The sequence below is a fragment of the Scyliorhinus torazame genome, chromosome 9, assembly GCF_047496885.1.
Source record: "Scyliorhinus torazame isolate Kashiwa2021f chromosome 9, sScyTor2.1, whole genome shotgun sequence".
NCBI classification, from domain to species: domain Eukaryota; kingdom Metazoa; phylum Chordata; class Chondrichthyes; order Carcharhiniformes; family Scyliorhinidae; genus Scyliorhinus; species Scyliorhinus torazame.
In genome coordinates this window covers 87,219,609-87,239,090 of record NC_092715.1, presented here as the reverse complement: position 1 = coordinate 87,239,090, position 19,482 = coordinate 87,219,609, and the positions used below count along the sequence as shown (strand labels likewise).

Below are 19,482 nucleotides of genomic sequence, written 5' to 3'. Positions count from 1 at the left end.
CCAGCAGCTTCGATACAGAAAGTGAAGGCTGCTAGGATGGCACCGGTTCTTATACTCCGCCTCTCAGGGCGGAGCTATGCACAACAGCCAATGGTAGACTCCTGGGTCTAAACAATGGTCATCCACCTCTTAGGTACCGCAGTACCTGGTACTACCACAGTATGGTAGGAGCATAAGGATATGAGAGAATTCATATAAGGTTGGCGAGATGGATGGTGTGTTCTGTGTTCTCACTTTTTTCTCTTGCGCCAACCTTGCCGCAGTGCAGGATCAATCCACTTACTCTCCGGCAAGCTGAAGGGCTCTTTCCTTGAATGGCGAGAGGACTTTTAATTTGGGCATTCCCACCCTTTTCCTTTTTTTATTGTGAGCCAGCTTGTCCCGCAAGGAGACAGAAGGTTGGGGCTGGAGGGGGGGGGGGCGTTGGGGCGGGGGGGGGGGCTGTAAATAAGCCGTATGCCTGGTCAGATGGTAAGGATGCCCGTCCTCTTGTTCAGGGAGCTGGTGTTTACCAGCCCTGCCACCACATGCTGTGCAATTTGGTAACTTTATCATAGAATCCCTACACTGCAGAACGAGGCCACTTGGCCCATTGGGTCTGCACCATCTCTCTGAAGAGCACTCTAACTAGGCCTACTCCCTGACCCTATCCCTGTAACCCACCTAACCTTTGGACAAGGAGGGACAATTTAGCATGGCTAATCCACCTAACCTGCATATCTTTGGAGTGGGAGGAAACCCACGCAGGCACGGGAAGAATGTGCAAACTCGACACAGACAGTCACCCAAGGTTGGATTTGAACCCGGATCCCTGGCGCTGTGAGGCAGCAGTGCTAACCACTGTGCAACCATGTCACCCTTTGCTGGAGGATCTTCACCCCACTTGAGGGTGCAGGATCTCCCGCCTCGCCTCCACCACATCCAGCATTTTGCTGAGTGCTCCTTCAAAAAACCTCGGGGCATCTTCCGAGCAACCATCTCTTGGCTGCACATGGAAAAACTGCTGGGGACACGTTTAAATGGTGCGCCCTGCCTGATTCAAATGCCAAGTGATATCGGGGTGGACAAATCAGAGTGAGCCACCACTGGCGTGGCGTGAAACTCGTGCAAAATTAAATTCTTTCAAAGTGCTTAAAAATACGGCACAGAAACCCGCCAATGCTGCAGACGGGCGCTCTCAGCTTTTCTCACCCAAAACGACACTTAGCCCCAAAAAAGGGAAAATTCTGTTCATTATTTTGTCACAACAGCAAAACATGTACAGTTCACATTTTCTTGCATGTATATCAGGTGCTGCTTTGATCATAAACAGTAAAAGCTAAATTATATTTCCTTGCAATCCATGATCATGATATCTTATATTTCCATGGCTAATATATTTTTATTGACTGTGTCAGACTCTATAAGTACATTGTAGATATGCACATATTTTGTGAAGCTTAACATCGACACAGGTCCAAATAAAGCATAAAAAGCTGAAATCACACTATTATTAATATTTTGAAGTCCCACAGTCTGGACCTCTTGTAAAATATATCAGTCAAATATCAGACAGGCCATATTACAGAATGACAGCCATTTCCCAGGAATTGTAGGCTTTAGGTTTTAAACTTGATCTAACAAACACTATTTATGGAATGTTAACTTCAACAAACAAATGCTTTTTGACTGACTTCAGTTACTTAGGATATCATTCGCCGAGAACTGCATTCTAGATTTAGATTTGTCACATATACCGAGGTACAGATTACTGTATACACGAAAACATAGAACATACGATAAACACACAAAGTAAATGCATAAACATGGAACATGGACATCGGGTGAAGCATGTGGAATATAGTGCTACAACTGTAGAGAAGATACGTAGAAAGATCAATTCAGTCCATTCAGGAGTCTGGCAACAGCGGGGAAGAAGCTTTTAGTGCGTGTTCTCAAACTTCTGTAGGATGGAAGAGGTTGGAAGAGAGAATAACCCGTGTGGGAGGTGTCTTTGATTATGCTGAAGCTTTCCCAAGGCTACGAAAGGTGTAGACAGAGTCGATGGATGGAAGGTGGGTTGGAAAATGGACTGGGCTATCTATGTTCACGACTCTCTGTAGTTTTTTATGGTCTTGGGCCAAGAAGTTGCCATACCAAGCTGTGATGCAGCTAGATAGGATACTTTCTGTGGTACATCTATAAAAATTGGTAAGAGTCATTGTGGACATGCCGAATTTCCTTAGTTTCCTGAGGAAGTATAGACACTGTTGTGTTTTCTTGGTCATAGCGTCGACGTGGGTGGACCAGGATGTTTACACATACGAATTTGACGCTGTCAACCATCTCCACCTTGGTACCATTGATACAACAGGGGAGTGGACAACACTTTGTTTCCTGAAGTCGATGACCAGTTTCTTAGTATTGCTGACAGTGAGAGATTATTGTCTTGCACCATACCACTTAGTTCTCTATCTCTCTCCTGTACTCTGACTCGTCATTGTTTGGGATCCGAACCATGATGGTATTGAGGATTATCGTGGAGGTGTCTTTGATGTGTATCCTTATTAATTGCAGTCTGTGGGGCAGGAAGTCGAGAATCCAGTTGCAAAGGGAGGATCCGAGTCCTAGGTTTTGGAGTTTGGATATGAGCTTGGCTGGGATTATGGTGTTGAGGGCGGAGCTGTAGTCAATGAACAGGAGTCCGACGTAGGTGGCCTTGTTGTCGAGGTGCTCCAGGGATGAGTGTTGGATCAGGTGTGGACCGGTTGTGGCAGTAGGTGAATTGCAGTGGATCAAGGCAATCTTGAAGGTTGGAGTTAATGTGACTCGTAACCATCCTCTCGAATCACTTCATAATAATAGATATAAGTGGCCACCGGTCAGTAGTCATGTAGGTACGTTGCCTAGTTCTTCTTTGGCACCAGTATGATAATAGTCTTCTTGAAGCAAGTGGATACCTCGGAATGGAGTAGGGAGAGGTTAAAGATGTCTGCGAATACACCCATCAGTTGGTCCATGCAGTATCTGAGTGCACGACCAGGGACTCTGTCAGGACCAGTTGCTTTTCGTGGGTTCACTTTCGAGAAGGCCGATCTAACTTCTGAGGCTGTGACTGTAGGTATGGATGTGTCCGAGGACGTTGGGGCAGGTGACATCAGTTCGTAGGTTTCCTGCTCAAAAGGATCAGAGAGTGCATTGAGTTCATCGGGGAGGCTTTTACATGCATCAGCTGGATCAATTCTTTCAAAAATAGCTCACTACTTCAGGACACCACACTCTACCAGTTTTCCAACATCCCATGCAAAATAAAAATAATTTGTCTCTTTGTTTCTTTCTCCAATATTTTAGCTGCCAATAGTAATTCTCATATAACCATCCATAACCTTGTTTAATATGGACATAGTTGCTTTACCAGGAAAGGTTTACATTCTAACTTACAATGGTGCATTATTTTTAAAGATATCATTGCGATGTATGTACGCTATATCTCATTAGCTAAGGGTGTTGCCTCTGCTCGGTGGTGAAACTGATGACCCATATTACTGGCAACTCACTATCAGAAAGAAACAGCTGGTTCCAAGTTGATGTCAACAGTGGTTTGGTATCGGTGACATAGTAATAAATTATCAATTGTTGCTAAGTAGTAACACTCTTGACTCTGAGTTCGAAGGTTTATGGATTCAAGCCCCACTCCAGGAAGTGGAGTACATAATCCCGTTTGGCAGTATTGAAAGAGTGCCATGTTGTTAGAAGTGCCATCTTTGGACAGCACGGTGGCGCAGTGGTTAGCATTGCTGCCTCACGGCGCCGTGGTCCCAGGTTAGATCCCGGCTCTGGTCAACTGTTGTGGTGGTATGTATTTGGGGTATTAAGGTACCCTGTGATGCCGAGAGGCTATTGGTGTATAGGCACTGGGTCCCGATTGGATCAGCCGCCTGCTGGCTCCACCCAGTAAGGCGGAGTATAAGAGCCCGGGTTCTCCCAGCAGCCGCAGTCTGTAACTGTGCTGCTGGGGAACACGTCTGCGTAATAAAGCCATCGTTCGACTCCTTCTCATCTCGCCTCGTGAGTGATTGATTGTGCTACAACTGTCCATGTGGAGTTTGCATATTCTCCCTGTGTTTGCATGGCTTTCGCTCCCACAACCCAAAGATGTGCAGGGTAGGTCGATTGGCCATGTTAAATTGCCCCTTAATTGGAAAAGATTAATTGGGTACTCTAAATTTATTTTTAAAAAAGAAGTGCCATCTTTAAGATGGGAAATTAAAGGCAGCACGTTCTCTCAGTATCTGCGATAGGTTTCCTTCGGTTGCTCCAGTCCAAAGATGTGCAGGTTAGGTGAACTGGCAACACTAAATCGTCCCTGTTGTCCAAGGGTGCAGGCTTGGTGTGGATGGGGAATGGGCCTGGTGGGGTGCTCTTTTGGGGGTTGCTGCTGACTCAGTGGGCCGAATGACCTCCTGTAGGAATTCTATGGTTGTATGGAAATGTTAAAGTAAGATCCTGTCTGATCTTTTAGGTGGTGAAAACATCCCACAGCATTACTCAAAAAAAAGAGTAGAGAAATTCTCCTGTCTGCCACCCCTCCACCTACCCTCCCCCCCACTCCCCCCCCCCCCCCCCCCCCACACACACACACATTTATTTCTCAAACAATTATATATTTTTTAATAGATCACATGGTAAGTTATTTAATTGCTGTCTTTGGGGCCTTGTATGCAAATTAGCTGCTTCAATTTTTACAAAAAATCTTTTTATTCTCATTTTCAACATTTTCATTAATAAACAACCAAAGAAAAAACAAACAAAAACAAATACAGTAACAATCCCCCACACACAAACCGCCACCCTTCGCCACCACCCCCCCCCCCCCCCCGCCCAATATACAGACCAAAACATCCACCCGTACATTCCAGGTAAATAAACCCACAAATTAACAATCCGGAAACAGTGTAAACAAAGACAACAATACCACCAACCCCCCACTTTCCCCCTCCCTAATGGTCAATGCCAACCAATTCTCGGACATACATAATAAACAGCCCACAGGAATTGTGAAACACTTCCTTAAACCCCTTCAGCTGAGACTTCACCTTCCCGAGAGTCGAAAAAATTCAAGTAGGTCCCCCCGCCAAGCCGTGTCACAGGATGGAGAAGCTAACCTCCACCCAACAGGACCCACCTCCGGGCAATCAGCAAGGCAAAGGCTAATATCTGCCCCTGCACCCGCTCGCCACCCGATCCAGTCCGAGCCGGTCCTATCCACCATCCTCATAACTCCAGGCCCTGCCCACTGAGCTTGGCCCGCCCCCTCCCATTGATACCATCGGGTTCCTCCACCACTCCCAGAATCCTCCCCTCCACTTCCTCGCAAAAATACCTCACCCAGTATGTAGCCACCTGGGTTGGCCAACCCGCGATGTAAAATGGAGAACAGCAAAGGCTGAAGGGAAATTCAGCCAACAGAGGCAGAAACTAGCAGGTGCAAGTTACTGTGTATTAAACTCTGTAAAAGCCCAGACAGCATCGATACAAGCAGCCATCTGCAGAATAATGTAGCAGCCATCTACATACTGATGAGCGATCCCCGGGAACAATCAAAACATTTGGGATAAACAAGGCCAAGCCAGACTCCTCAGCGCCAGAAGGAGCCAACACAAAAGAGGTTAACGGACACCTCAAGACCGCCCATCGATCAGGGAACCGCTCCAGTATTGGAGAAATCGAACCAAGCGATTGGAACAAAGTCCAATCACTTGGAACCAGGTACAGGGTCCGCCCCGAAAGGCGGGAAGCCCCTGGGGACTATAAAGTTAAGCCCCCAAGTTCAAATCATCCTTCTTGACCGGGTCACTCAGCAACGCGAACCAACCCTTGACAGTGACCGGTTCAGCTGCCGCCAAGATCCAGTAAGTCTTAAGTCAACGCTCGCTACGAGATAGGCGCTCCTAGCTACCAGTCCGTACCAACTTCGAATCCCGCAGACTCAGAACCCGAACAAAAGGCCATTTGTTCTCCTGACCTGGTGGGCCAGTCCGAAGCTAAGTATAGGCCTATTAGTTATAGAAGTAGCTTAGCAGTAGAATTTATGCATGAGTAGCGATTTACTGTGTATAATAAATGTGCTTTGATTTGAATCTTACTAATTGGTGTATTGAGTTATTGATCATTACTTGAACTTGAACCTCGTGGCGGTATCATAAAGATACCTGGCGACTCGAGAGCAAAGGTTAGAAAACAGAGCCAATTGAACCAACCAAAAGTTAGCAACATATTACTGGCGACATCTGACGGGACCCGATCTAGCAGTGGCTTAACCACTCCGGGAGAACCCAAAAATTTGAATTAGAGATCCAATTGGGAACAGAAAACCACAAGTGTTCAAGCAGTTCTGATCAATCCTCATAATTCGGAAGTGTGTTAAATGCATGCATAACTAACAGGGCTATAAGGTAAACTGATAGATTTTTTTGTTGCGACAAAACTGTCGGGTGTTTGTATTTCGGAAAATAGCGAAAGCCATACCTGTAATTACAGCACCGCCTTAGTACCCCTTGTTCCAAATTTTAAAAGAAGCATTCAGATAGGAAAGATGGCAATGCAGGCAATGCAACGCCTCATGAACATCGAAGATTTCGTGGTCGCAGCGACCAGCAACAGTAGAGTAGGACAGTGTCCCGTATGGGAAGAAGAAATCAGGGAGTACCTCAAAGGGAAAGGATGGCCCCTTTGGAGCAAATTCTGTAGCAATGAGGAAACAGGTCCCGGAAGTATAGGACATACTTGGTGGGAGAACCTGAGCGAGATTCACAAGAAGAGCTTAGGAGAAGCTCGCAAGCCGATGGCAATCGTGTCCTGCTTGGCACAATTGCGAGGCACAGAGGAGGTCGTTAGGACGCTCCGGAAAGAGATAGAAGTCATACATCGAAGGAGGAAGGTCGATGTCAGTGAGGTAGAAAGAGAGAACGTAGAGTTAAGGAGGAAGTTGGCAGCAAAAGACGGCGAGGTGGATGATGCTAAGTGGGCACATCAGTCTTGTCTGGCGCACTTAAGCAGCTTCCAGTCCCAGTACGAAAAGGCCTATCAGGACACGCAACGTGCAGTCCTGGTACGAGAGGAAACCGAGAAGCAGGTAGAGGCATTGCAGAGGCAGTATAGTGACCTGAAGGCAGCGTTAAGAGCACTCCATGCTGCCACCACGGAGCAAAGACAAAGCTCATTAGACCACGCAAAGTGCCGGAAGCAGATTGCAGAACTGCAATCTCTGCTTTCAGTTCAAAAAGGGTTCCAGGAAACCTTTGGATCCCAGTTTGATGAGGAAGACGGCCCTGATTGGGAAGAGTTAAATGAGACAGCGCAGAGATATGTTCAGGGAACATGTGCGCAGGGAAAGCCCCAAAAGAGAAAAGCGCCCCAACCCCCCACAGAGCAGATAGTTCAGGTTCCAATGAACCCAGTCACCACCCACTGCACAGCCACATCGGACGACACGGAATTTCTGTACACCACCCCCTTAACAGTGACCCAATTACGGGACGCGTGCGAGAAAATCACACCGTTCCTCCCCACCTCAGAACCCCACCACTTCTTTGCCAGAGTAAAGCAGCAGGCGACCATGTAAGGCCTGGATGAGCGAGAGCACGTAAAGCTCACAGTTTTGAGTTTAGACCCTTCGGTCATAGCAGCCCTTCCCGACCCACAGAATGTAGGAGGCACCCTTGCAGAAATGTCAAAGACGCGATCGGGTATAACCGGGGTGACCCCGTAGATGGCCTCAATAAATACAGGCAAAAGAAAACCAAGCAGCCCACAGCGTTTGCTGGACGCCTGTGGATCCATTTTGCAGCAGTTTTTGGAGACTTAGACCACGTCCATTTGTCCCCAGACAACATGGCCAAATGGACCCACACCCTTATCTCCCATGCCACAGAAACAGGACAAAAAGCTTGTGCGAATTATGATCCGTCAGAGGAGGCTCATAATGAGAAATAGGTCGTAAAAAGATTGTCCCGCACCTGGGATCAGTCTGTACAAAACAAACCCGCAGTTAAAAATCCCGAAGGAAAGCAGGCAGAAGCGGACATACAAGCAGTTAAGTCACACCAGAACCATGCATGGGTAAATGAAGGCAAGAACAGCCTCCCACAAAAGTCACATGAGTGTTACAACTGTGGCCATTTAGGACACTTTGCAAGAGAATGCAATGCCCCAAGAAAGCCACAGAGAGCCCAGCAGACGGGCACTCTGAATAAGAATAGGACAGAGCCCATACATAGTGTGAGCACCCGTTCAGATCAGACGGACCTGAATGGAACGGACTGACGGTGTTCGGGCTCCCCCAGTTGGGTCTGCGACACCCTTTGGGATAGGTCCGGACGACCGGTAGTCGCAGCAAAAATACGGGGACAGCCCATCGAGTTTCTCTGGGACACAGGAGGGTCCCGCACCACAATAAATTCCTCCACCATGTTTCAAAAGGACACGTGGCCCACTACAGCCACTATCACCCTCAGCGGCTTTACAGGCCACTCACAGCAGGGACACATCACAGCCCCTGTACCCATTCAAATCGGCAACATCACCACCACCGTAGTTTTAGTCGACCTACCCCACACAGCAGAACACATTTTGGGCATAGACTTTATGAATTCCCACAATCTATCCTTTGATCCAGTCAACCAATGTGTCTGGAAAATCTGCAAGAGCTCCCGCAACGCTCCCCATAGGAGAATATGCCAACAAAATTAGCGCAGTAGGCAAATTTTGGTTCAACCCGACAACAATTAGCACGGACAAGCAGGTTAGGGCAGTGTTACAAAAGAACAGGATACCATTCGCGACCCACAGACACGACTGTGGCCGGATGACTGGTTCAGTACAAATCACAGGACCTGACCCTAGACCCCAAAAGCAATATGGATTTCCCCAAGAGGCAGAGGGAGAAATCGCAAACGTAATCGACAGCTTATTAGAGCAGGGCGTACTTAGATCAGTAGCCTCCACTAATAATGCCCCGATTTGGCCAGTGAGAAAGCTCGATGGATCATGGCGACTGACCATCGATTACCGGGAACTCAACAAAATCACCCCCGCAGCAGCCCCCACAGTAGCCACAAGTCCCGAGGCCATGCTCAAGCAGGGACTCAATTCCCGATACTTTACGGTTTCGGATATCAGTAATGGATTCTGGTCCATTACATTGGCAAAGGCGTGCCAGTACAAATTTGCCTTCACCTTTAAAAACCAACAGTACACGTGGGCATGCCTTCCACAAAGATTCCACAACCCCCCCTCCATTTTCTACCGACAGCTGGCAAATGGTTTAGCCAAATATTCTCGCCCCGAATGTCTGGTCCAGTACGTAGACGACCTACTACTGCAGACAGACACCAAGGACGAGCACATCGAGCTTCTGTCCGAACTCCTGGAACTCCTACAAGCAATTGGATGCAAAGTTAACCCCCAAAAAGCCCAGATTTTGGAACACAAAGTGATATATTTGGGTACAATTATCACACATGGTAAACGCGAGATCGAGCACAAAAGGATTGACTCGATTACCAAATTGCCCCTTCCCCAGAACGTTTCAGCCCTCCGGTCGTTTTTAGGACTGGTTGGCTACTGCCGAAACCATATTGACAGTTTCGCCAGCAAGGCAGCACCCCTCTCAGACCTCCTCAAGAAAGGAGCCCCCTGGGAATGGCTTCCGCAGCATACGGATGCTGTGGACTCTTTGAAACAAGCACTCATAGCAGCCCCCGCACTACAAGTTTCAGACCCGCTTTCCCCCTATGTGATAGAGGTAGCAAGCGCAGACTGCACCCTTTCGGCCGTGCTCCTTCAGGAACGGCACGAACAGTTAAGGCCCGTGGCTTACGCCTCCAGAGTGTTAGATGCTGTGGAGCAGAGATTTTCAGCCTGTGAAAGGCACCTGCTTTTTTTTTTTTTTGCACTGAGTGCCGAATTTGGTGCATTTCAGTGCTATAGTGAGAGTTTGGTGACTGAGGGAGTATAAGGCTTCATTTTTAACTAAAGTCTAGTCTTTCTTTTATTTAGTTAATTAACTTAAAAGTTGCTGTTTGGTTTAGAAGAAGGTGAATTTTCAATCAGCTTTAAACAAAGCTTCTACTTGTAGGCACTTGCAGCTGGAGCTTGTTAATTAGTTAATTGGATTAGGCCAGTTTTCAGAAGCTAGATTCACAGTGTAAAAGTGATCCCCTACAGTGCAGACTTTGTTTGCACTGAGTGCTGAGTTTGGTGCATTTGAGTGCTATAGTGAGAGTTTGGTGACTGAGGGAGTATAAGGGGAGGAGGGAGTAAGGTGCTCCTTTCATTTTGTTTCCTACATTTCCGCAAAGAGTGAGAAGATTGCCAGGAGTTTACAGAGAGTGCAGCTGACTGGGAGCAGAGTCGGAGGGCGGAGATCCAGTTGGTCCACAGGGCAGCTAAATTCTGTAAGGTAAGAGGGGATGGAGGCTAGGCCAGTTGCATGCTCCTCCTGTAGGATGTGGGTGGTGAGGGATACCACCGGTGTCCCCGCTGACTATACCTGCGAGAAGTGCACCCGACTCCAGCTCGTCAAAGACCGTGTTAGGGAACTGGAGCTGTAGCTGGATGAACTTCAGATCATCCGGGAGGCAGAGGGGGTGATAGAGAAGAGTTACAGGGAGGTAACCACACCCAAGGTACAGGACAAGAATAGCTGGGTTACAGTCAGGGGAAAAAAAACAAACAGGCAAACAGTGCAGGGATCCCTCATGGCCGTTCCCCTTCAAAACAAGTATACCGTTTTGGATGCTGTTGGGGGGGGATGACCTACCGGGGGAAGGCCCTAGCAGCCAGGTCTCTGGCACTGAGTCTGGCTCTGGGGCTCAGAAAGGAAGGGGGGAGAATAGAAAAGCAATAGTTGCAGGAGATTCAATGGTTAGGGGAATAGATAGGAGATTCTGTGGTCGCGAGCGAGACTCCCGGAAGGTATGTTGCCTCCCGGGTGCCAGGGCCAGGGATGTCTCGGATCGTGTCTTCAGGATCCTTAAGGGGAGGGGGAGCAGCCAGAAGTCATGGTGCACATTGGTACCAACAACGTAGGTAGGAAAAGGGGTGTGGTGGTAATAAACGAGTTTAGGGAGTTAGGCTGGAAGTTAAAAGCCAGGACAGACAGAGTTGTCATCTCTGATTTGTTGCCAGTGCCACGTGATAGCGAGGCTAGGAATCGGGAGAGAGTGCAGCTGAACACGTGGCTGCAGGAATCGTGTCGGAGGGAGGCTTCAGGTATTTGGATAATTGGAGCGCATTCTGGGGAAAGTGGGACCTGTACAAGCAGGACGGGTCGCATCTGAACCAGAGGGGCACCAATATCCTGGGAGGGAGGTTTTCTAGTACTCTTCGGGAGGGTTTGAACTAATTTGGCAGGGGAATGGGAACCGGATTTGTAGTCCAGCAACTAAGGTAGCCGATATTCAGGACGCCAAAGCGTGTAATGAGGCAGTGGGGAAGGGAACACTGACAAAGGAGAGTACTTGTAGGCACGGAGATGGGTTGAAGTGTGTATACTTCAACACAAGAAGCATCAGGAATAAGGTGGGTGAACTTAAGGCATGGATCGATACTTGGGACTACGATGTGGTGGTCATCACGGAAACTTGGATAGAAGAGGGGCAGAAATGGTTGTTGGAGGTCCCTGGTTATAGATGTTTCAATAAGATTAGGGAGGGTGGTAAAAGAGGTGGGGGGTGGCATTGTTAATTAGAGATAGTATAACAGCTGCAGAAAAGCAGTTTGAGGAGTATGGGTACCCCGGTAGGTCATCCCCCCCAACAGCATCCAAAACGGTATACTTGTTTTGAAGGGGAACGGCCACCAGGGATCCCTGCACTGTCTGCCTGTTTTTTTTCTTTCCCTTGACTGTAACCCCGCTATTCTTGTCCTGTACCTTGCGTGTGGTTACCTCCCTGTAACTCTTCTCAAAGGTACTGAGGTAGTATGGGTTGAAGTCAGAAATAGGAAAGGAGCAGTCACCTTGTTAGGAGTTTTCTATAGGCCCCCCAATAGTAGCAGAGATGTGGAGGAACAGATTGGGAAACAGATTTTGGAAAGGTGCAGAAGTCACAGGGTAGTAGTCATGGGTGACTTTAACTTCCCAAACATTGAGTGGAAACTCTTTAGATCAAATAGTTTGGATGGGGTTATGTTTGTGCAGTGTGTCCAGGAAGCTTTTCTAACACAGTATGTAGATTGTCCGACCAGAGGAGGGGCAATATTGGATTTAGTACTTGGTAATGAACCAGGGCAAGTGATAGATTTGTTAGTGGGGGAGCATTTTGGAGATAGTGACCACAATTCTGTGACTTTCACTTTAATAATGGAGAGGGATAGCTGCGTGCAACAGGGCAAGGTTTACAATTGGGGGAAGGGTAAATATGATGTTGTCAGACAAGAATTGAAGTGCATAAGTTGGGAACATAGGCTGTCAGGGAAGGACACAAGTGAAATGTGGAACTTGTTCAAGGAACAGGTACTACGTGTACTTGATATGTATGTCCCTGTCAGGCAGGGAAGAGATGGTCGAGTGAGGGAACCATGGTTGACAAGAGAGGTTGAATGTCTTGTTAAGAGGAAAGAGGAGACTTATGTAAGGCTGAGGAAACAAGGTTCAGACAGGGCGTTGGAGGGATACAAGATAGCCAGGAGGGAATTGAAGAAAGGGATTAGGAGAGCTAAGAGAGGGCATGAACAATCTTTGGCGGGTAGGATCAAGGAAAACCCCAAGGCCTTTTACACATATGTGAGAAATATGAGAATGACTAGAGCGAGGGTATGTCCGATCAAGGACAGTAGCGGGAGATTGTGTATTGAGTCTGAAGAGATAGGAGAGGTCTTGAACGAGTCCTTGTCTTCTGTATTTACAAATGAGAGGGGCCATATTGTTGGAGAGGACAGTGTGAAACAGACTGGTAAGCTCGAGGAAATACTTGTTAGGAAGGAAGATGTGTTGGGCATTTTGAAAAACTTGAGGATAGACAAGTCCCCCGGGCCTGACGGGATATATCCAAGGATTCTATGGGAAGCAAGAGATGAAATTGCAGAGCCATTGGCAATGATCTTTTCGTCCTCACTGTCAACAGGGGTGGTACTAGGGGATTGGAGAGTGGCGAATGTCGTGCCCCTGTTCAAAAAAGGGAATAGGGATAACCCTGGGAATTACAGGCCAGTTAGTCTTACTTCGGTGGGAGGCAAAGTCATGGAAAGGGTACTGAAGGATAGGATTTCTGTGCATCTGGAAAGACACTGCTTGATTAGGGATAGTCAGCACGGATTTGTGAGGGGTAGGTCTTGCCTTACAAGTCTTATTGAATTCTTTGAGGAGGTGACCAAGCATGTGGATGAAGGAAAACTAGTGGATGTAGTGTACATGGATTTTAGTAAGGCATTTGATAAGGTTCCCCATGGTAGGCTTCTGCAGAAAGTCAGGAGGCCTGGGATAGTGGGAAATTTGGCCAGTTGGATAACAAACTGGCTAACCGATAGAAGTCAGAGAGTGGTAGTGGATGGCAAATATTCAGCCTGGATCCCAGTTACCAGTGGCATACCACAGGGATCAGTTCTCGGTCCTCTGCTGTTTGTGATTTTCATTAATGACTTGGATGAGGGAGTTGAAGGGTGGGTCAGTAAATTTACAGACGATACGAAGATTAGTGTAGTTGTGGATAGTGAGGCGGGCTGTTGTCAGCTGCAAAGAGACAGATAGGATGCAGAGCTGGGCTGAGAAGTGGCAGATGGAGTTTAACCCTGAAAAGTGTGAGGTTGTCCATTTTGGAAGGACAAATATGAATGCGGAATACAGGGTAAACAGTAGAGCTCTTGGCAATGTGGAGGAGCAGAGAGGTCTTGGGGTCTATGTTCATACATCTTTGAAAGTTGCCACTCAAGTGGACAGAGCTGTGAAGAAGGCCTATGGTGTGCTAGCGTTCATTAACAGAGGGATTGAATTTAAGAGCCGTGAGGTGATGATGCAGCTGTACAAAACTTTGGTAAGGCCACATTTGGAGTACTGTGTACAGTTCTGGTCGCCTCATTTTAGGAAGGATGTGGAAGCTTTGGAAAAGGTGCAAAGGAGATTTACCAGGATGTTGCCTGGAATGGAGAGTAGGTCTTATGAGGAAAGGTTGAGGGTGCGAGGCCTTTTCTCATTAGAACGGAGAAGGATGAGGGGCGACTTGATAGAGGTTTATAAGATGATCAGGGGAATAGATAGAGTAGACAGTCAGAGACATTTTCCCCGGGTGGAACAAACCATTACAAGGGGACATAAATTTAAGGTGAATGGTGGAAGATATAGGGGGGGATGTCAGAGGTAGGTTCTTTACCCAGAGAGTAGTGGGGGCATGGAATGCACTGCCTGTAGAAGTAGTTGAGTCGGAAACATTAGGGACCTTCAAGCAGCTATTGGATAGGTACATGGATTACGGTAAAATGAGATAGTGTAGATGTATTTGTTCTTAAGGGCAGCACGGTAGCATTGTGGATAGCACAATTGCTTCACAGCTCCAGGGTCCCAGGTTCAATTCCAGCTTGGGTCACGGTCTGTGCGGAGTCTGCACATCCTCCCCGTGTCTGCGTGGGTTTCCTCCGGGTGCTCCGGTTTCCTCCCACAGTCCAAAGATGTGCGGGTTAGGTGGATTGGCCATGATAAATTGCCCTTATTGTCCAAATTTGCCCTTTGTGTTGGGTGGAGGTGTTGACTTTGGGTAGGGTGCTCTTTCCAAGAGCCGGTGCAGACTCAATGGGTCGAATGGCCTCCTTCTGCACTGTAAGTTCAATGATAATCTATGATTAATCTAGGACAAAGGTTCGGCACAACATCGTGGGCCGAAGGGCCTGTTCTGTGCTGTATTTTTCTATGTTCTATGTTCTATGCTCGCAGCTTTTTGGGCAGTACAGTATTTTTTGTACATAACCGGACTGAACCCCATCACAATCCTCACGGAACACACCCCCACCCAACTTTTACTGGATGGACGACTCAAGGACGGTACAGTTAGTCAGATTAGAGCAGCTAGATGGACCCTTCTTTTGCAGGAACGGGACATCACTGTTAAAAGGTACCCCGGAACCCCCCATGAATGTGAAATTATCTCTCCACACCACAACACAGGCCCCTTTATTGCTAAAACACCCCCCAGAAAGATAGGTAGTTCAACCCAGAGCCCCAAGCACACAGACACGTGCGAACCCATTAGGATATATGTGGATGGTTCTTCCACAGTATTAGAAGGGAAGCGCATAACAGGATGCGGCATTTACGTCGAGGACGCGCAGGGACGCACCCTAGAAGAAATAGCAATAAAACTTCCAGGACACTTAGGCGCGCAGGCAGCAGAACTTTAGGCCATCGCATACATAGTGGAACACCCAGATTCCTTCCCCAGCCCAGCAGACATATATTCGGACAGCCTCTATGTCTGCAACAGCTTTACAGAATTCCTGCCCCTGTGGAAAGCAAGAAGATTTGTTTCCGCAGACGGAAAACCCCTCCCTTCAGCCCCATTGCTCCATCACGTTTTAGAGAGAGCGCAGAACAGGACTTTTGGAATAGTTAAAGTTCATAGTCATCATCGTTCCTCCCCCCCTGGAAATGTAAAAGCCGACGCACTGGCTAAAGCAAGTTCCAGGCATGGATATTTTTGGACACCCCCCCGAAAGCACACCAGTGAATGCAGTTCAGGTCTCGCAGACTAATTTCGAGGATTTAGTGCAGGCCCAGAAGCAGGACAGCAATCTCAGGGAGATTTTAAAAGGAAACTATCCAGCACCCTATGATAGATTCAAAAATGCTCTGACCACACATGGCAGTGTGGTGTTAAACGATACCCTTTATGTGGTTCCTGAACAGGACAGGAATCAGATCATTTGTTTGTTCCATGACAGTCATGGACATCAGGGAATTGATCCCACTACAGTCCACCTCAGGCAGCTCTGTTGGTGGCCGAGTTTGAAAGAAGATGTAACGCTCTACGTTGAGAATTGCCTTATCTGTGCCCAGAACAACCCGGACAGATACTCCAAAAAGGCTCAGTTCAGTCACACCTGACCCGTTAATGGCCCCTGGATTAACCTCCAGATTGATTATATTGGTCCATTGCCCCCTTGCAGGAATGGTTATAAATATGTACTCGTGGTGATAGACACGTTTACAAAATGGGTGGAAGCATTCCCATCCAGAACAAACACGGCAAAGACCACAGCCAAGATCCTAACCCACCACATCTTTACGAGATGGGGACTCCCCCGCAGCATTGAATCCGACCAAGGTTCCCATTTTACGGGACGTGTCATGAAGAACGTCCTCACGATATTTGGCATTACCCAAAAAATCCACATTTCATACCACCCCCAGTCAAGTGGTATCGTGGAGCGCATGAATCGGACTCTAAAATTCACTCTCAGAAAAATGGTGCAGCAAAATAACACCACTTGGGACTCAGTCCTCCCCTTTGCACTGATGTTTTTGCGAAATACGGTTTCCACATTCACAGGTTACACCCCACACACTCTCATGACCGGACGCCCCATGAAAGGCACAGAATTTGTATTAGGATTAGATTTTACCAGCCCCGAAGTGACGGCCCTCACACACGAGAAAGCAGTAGAACAATTAGTGGCGAATGTAAAAACGGCTCAGCTAGCAGCCACAGTGAAATTGGGCACAAGAAAGAAACAGAAAAAGGCCTGTTTCGATAAGACAGTGCATGCGACTGAGTACAGTGTAGGACAGCAAGTCATGCTCTCCGTATACAACCCCAGCACATTCCTGTCACCCAAGTATTCGGGTCCGTACCCCATTGGAAAGACTGCGTGGTTTCATATCAGCCAGCTGAAGGCATTGGAACACAGTCTAACCACGCACATCATGTCAAGCTCGACGCAGCAGACCACGCCCCGCCCACAGCCAACGTAACCCTCCCCTCCCCCAACACGTCCAGCCCAGCCATAGACTCAACCCCGACTCCACCCCCGAAATATACACTCTGCCCCGGAACGCCCACAGACAGCAGCTGCAGCGACAGCGACTGTGACTCGGACAATAGCCACAGCACGCCTCCCTACTATCCCCATGCAACAGGCCCCACACCCACCGAAACTGAGCATGATTTGAGTGACCCCTTCATGATCACTTTCCTAAACAAACCCCACCAACGACCACCGACCTACAATGACGACCCCGATTCCGTCCCCACAGAACTAGACACCACCTTTTGGCACCGAGATAATTCGTACAGACTCGTCCGGAACGACGAGAGTGATCCAAAATCACACCAAGCAGCCCTATCAGCGCTGATACACTCGAGAGTTTGGCATCCGGGAGAAGATGACGACTTTGAGTCTGACTCCCAAAACGAAAACCCCTTTGCGACCCTGTTCGCAACCGATAACTGAGGTGTCCAGATGATGTTTTAAAAGGAACCGCTTGGGAGAAAACGGTGTCCTTTCTGATGGAACCTGCAGCATGTTTGATGCTGTTTGTACTTGTACTGTTAAATGTTGTATGTTAGACCGGAATTTTTTTTCCACCGCCCCACGACACCACCCTTTTGACACCCACTGGCAGTTAGAGAAACTAGTTTGGCCAGACGCTAGTTCAGCGGAACTAGCTTGTCCACAGAGACTTGTTAAGGTCCCAGACGCCAGTTCATAGGAACTCGTCTGTCAACGGAACACAGACACCCGTTCGTAACTGCCCTTCTGGTTCGAAGGAAGAACCAATACGGCAACCCCCCACGATGACGACATTTCTTGCCCGTTCTTGTCGGTTGCTCAGGCAGTGGAAAAACGGCATTGGGACCCGCCCTGTCTGGGAACCCCCCCTCTGGTCAGCTATGCTTGGGTAGAGCACACACGGCATTGGTCGCCGTCCTACCCGGGGACTCCATCCAAATCTTACCCGTCGCGGCCCATACGCACCTCATTTCGGCAAGTTTTGTTCAAAAAGTTTTTGTTTGTTTTCAGGTAACCCTTAGGTTTCCAACCCTCTGCTATTTACATCCTCAAACATTTGGATGGTAAATCGCAGGGCTCTGGCTCACCGGGGCAATCGCCTCCTCCACCAGCACCTTCAATACTCCCATCATCTCCATCCTCATCACCTCCATGTGCTTTGCAAACTGTTTTTCAAGTTCCGCAACCATCACCTCGGTCATCTTTTCTGCCGTGAACAGTGCTGCCCCACCCAGCGACCCGGCCTCCACCATCCTTCCAGTTGCTGTGCCGACCCTTCCACTCGACTGCAATTCTTCATTCACCCCCTTTTTCACGGCAGCTTTCCTTTAGGTTTTAGACATCCTTCTTCCTTATGTCTTCCTGCCCTTATTTAACCAAAAACTGCCCCTGGGACAGGGCATTAAATTCTAAAAAATCAAGCCTCGAGCAGGAGCCATCCAATGTGCGCCCTCCTCCTACATGCCGCCACTGGAAGTCCAGCTGCTTCAATTGTTATACTACAACAGTGATTACATGTCAAAAAGTTTTTTATTAACTGCCTACATGGTTTGAGAAGTCTCAAACCACTACATAAATGAATGTTATTTCAATCTTTTAGCTGGCTGGCCAGGTTGATATCCAATTATCTTTCCTCTCTTTCTGTGCTCCAGTACCCTGCCTGAGGTTGCTGCCTTGCCTAATAAACACCTGAAATTAGGAACATAACATTTGAGGAATCGGGCAGCATGGTGGCGCAGTGGTAGCACTGCAGTCTCACGGCGCCGAGCTCCCAGGTTCGATCCCGGCTCTGGGTCACTGTCCGTGTGGAGTTTGTACGTTCTCCCCGTGTTTGCATGGGTTTCGCCCCCACAACTCAAAAGATGTGCAAGGTAGGTGGATTGGCCATGGTAAATTGCACCTTAATTAGAAAAAATGAATTGGGTACTCTAAATTTTTTTAAAAATAACATTTTAGGAATCATTCCGAATATATAAGTCAAAAAAGACAATGCTAGATTTGAGTACATTACATATGCTATTACAAAGGGACAGGTTAGTTTCATCTGTGCTATGATACAGAACTCTTTGAATTACTGGGGTCTTGCGATTGAAAGGTACATTTGATAATCTAACAAATAAATTTATGGTAAGCATACCATTTAAAAATAAGCTCAATTTGTTGTTAATCATTAAAATATTTCTTCATTTTCAAAGTGTATTGGGAAATTGAAAAAATAATGGAATCTTTATTTAAGTGTTAAATTATACCATTTTTAAAACAGGTTGTGAAAAAAAATTGGCAAATTGAACAGTAATTGTCTTGTAGAAATAGCTGAGCAGAGTTCTGGGTACCAGCATACAACTCTGCCAATCTCACACCCGACAGGGAAAACATATCCATGGCAACAGTGTGTGAAGCTTTAACCAGCAGAGACAATTCTCCCAGATTTTACCTTTCAAATATTCTATGCACAGCATGTTATAAAGGTTTTATTTAATGCACGCTTTGATAATGCTACAGCTC

General features: G+C 47.5%; 1 long non-coding RNA gene across 1 annotated transcript in view; it reads right to left on the bottom strand.

Moving 5' to 3' along the window:
- Positions 1–1,211: 1,211 nt before the first annotated feature.
- The window catches only part of LOC140429361 (uncharacterized), a 75,543-nt gene continuing 57,272 nt past the window's right edge, over positions 1,212–19,482 (bottom strand). The window contains exon 3 of the long non-coding RNA XR_011949055.1: positions 1,212–3,152. This is a non-coding gene — a long non-coding RNA (uncharacterized lncRNA). The remainder of the gene's footprint in view (positions 3,153–19,482) is intronic.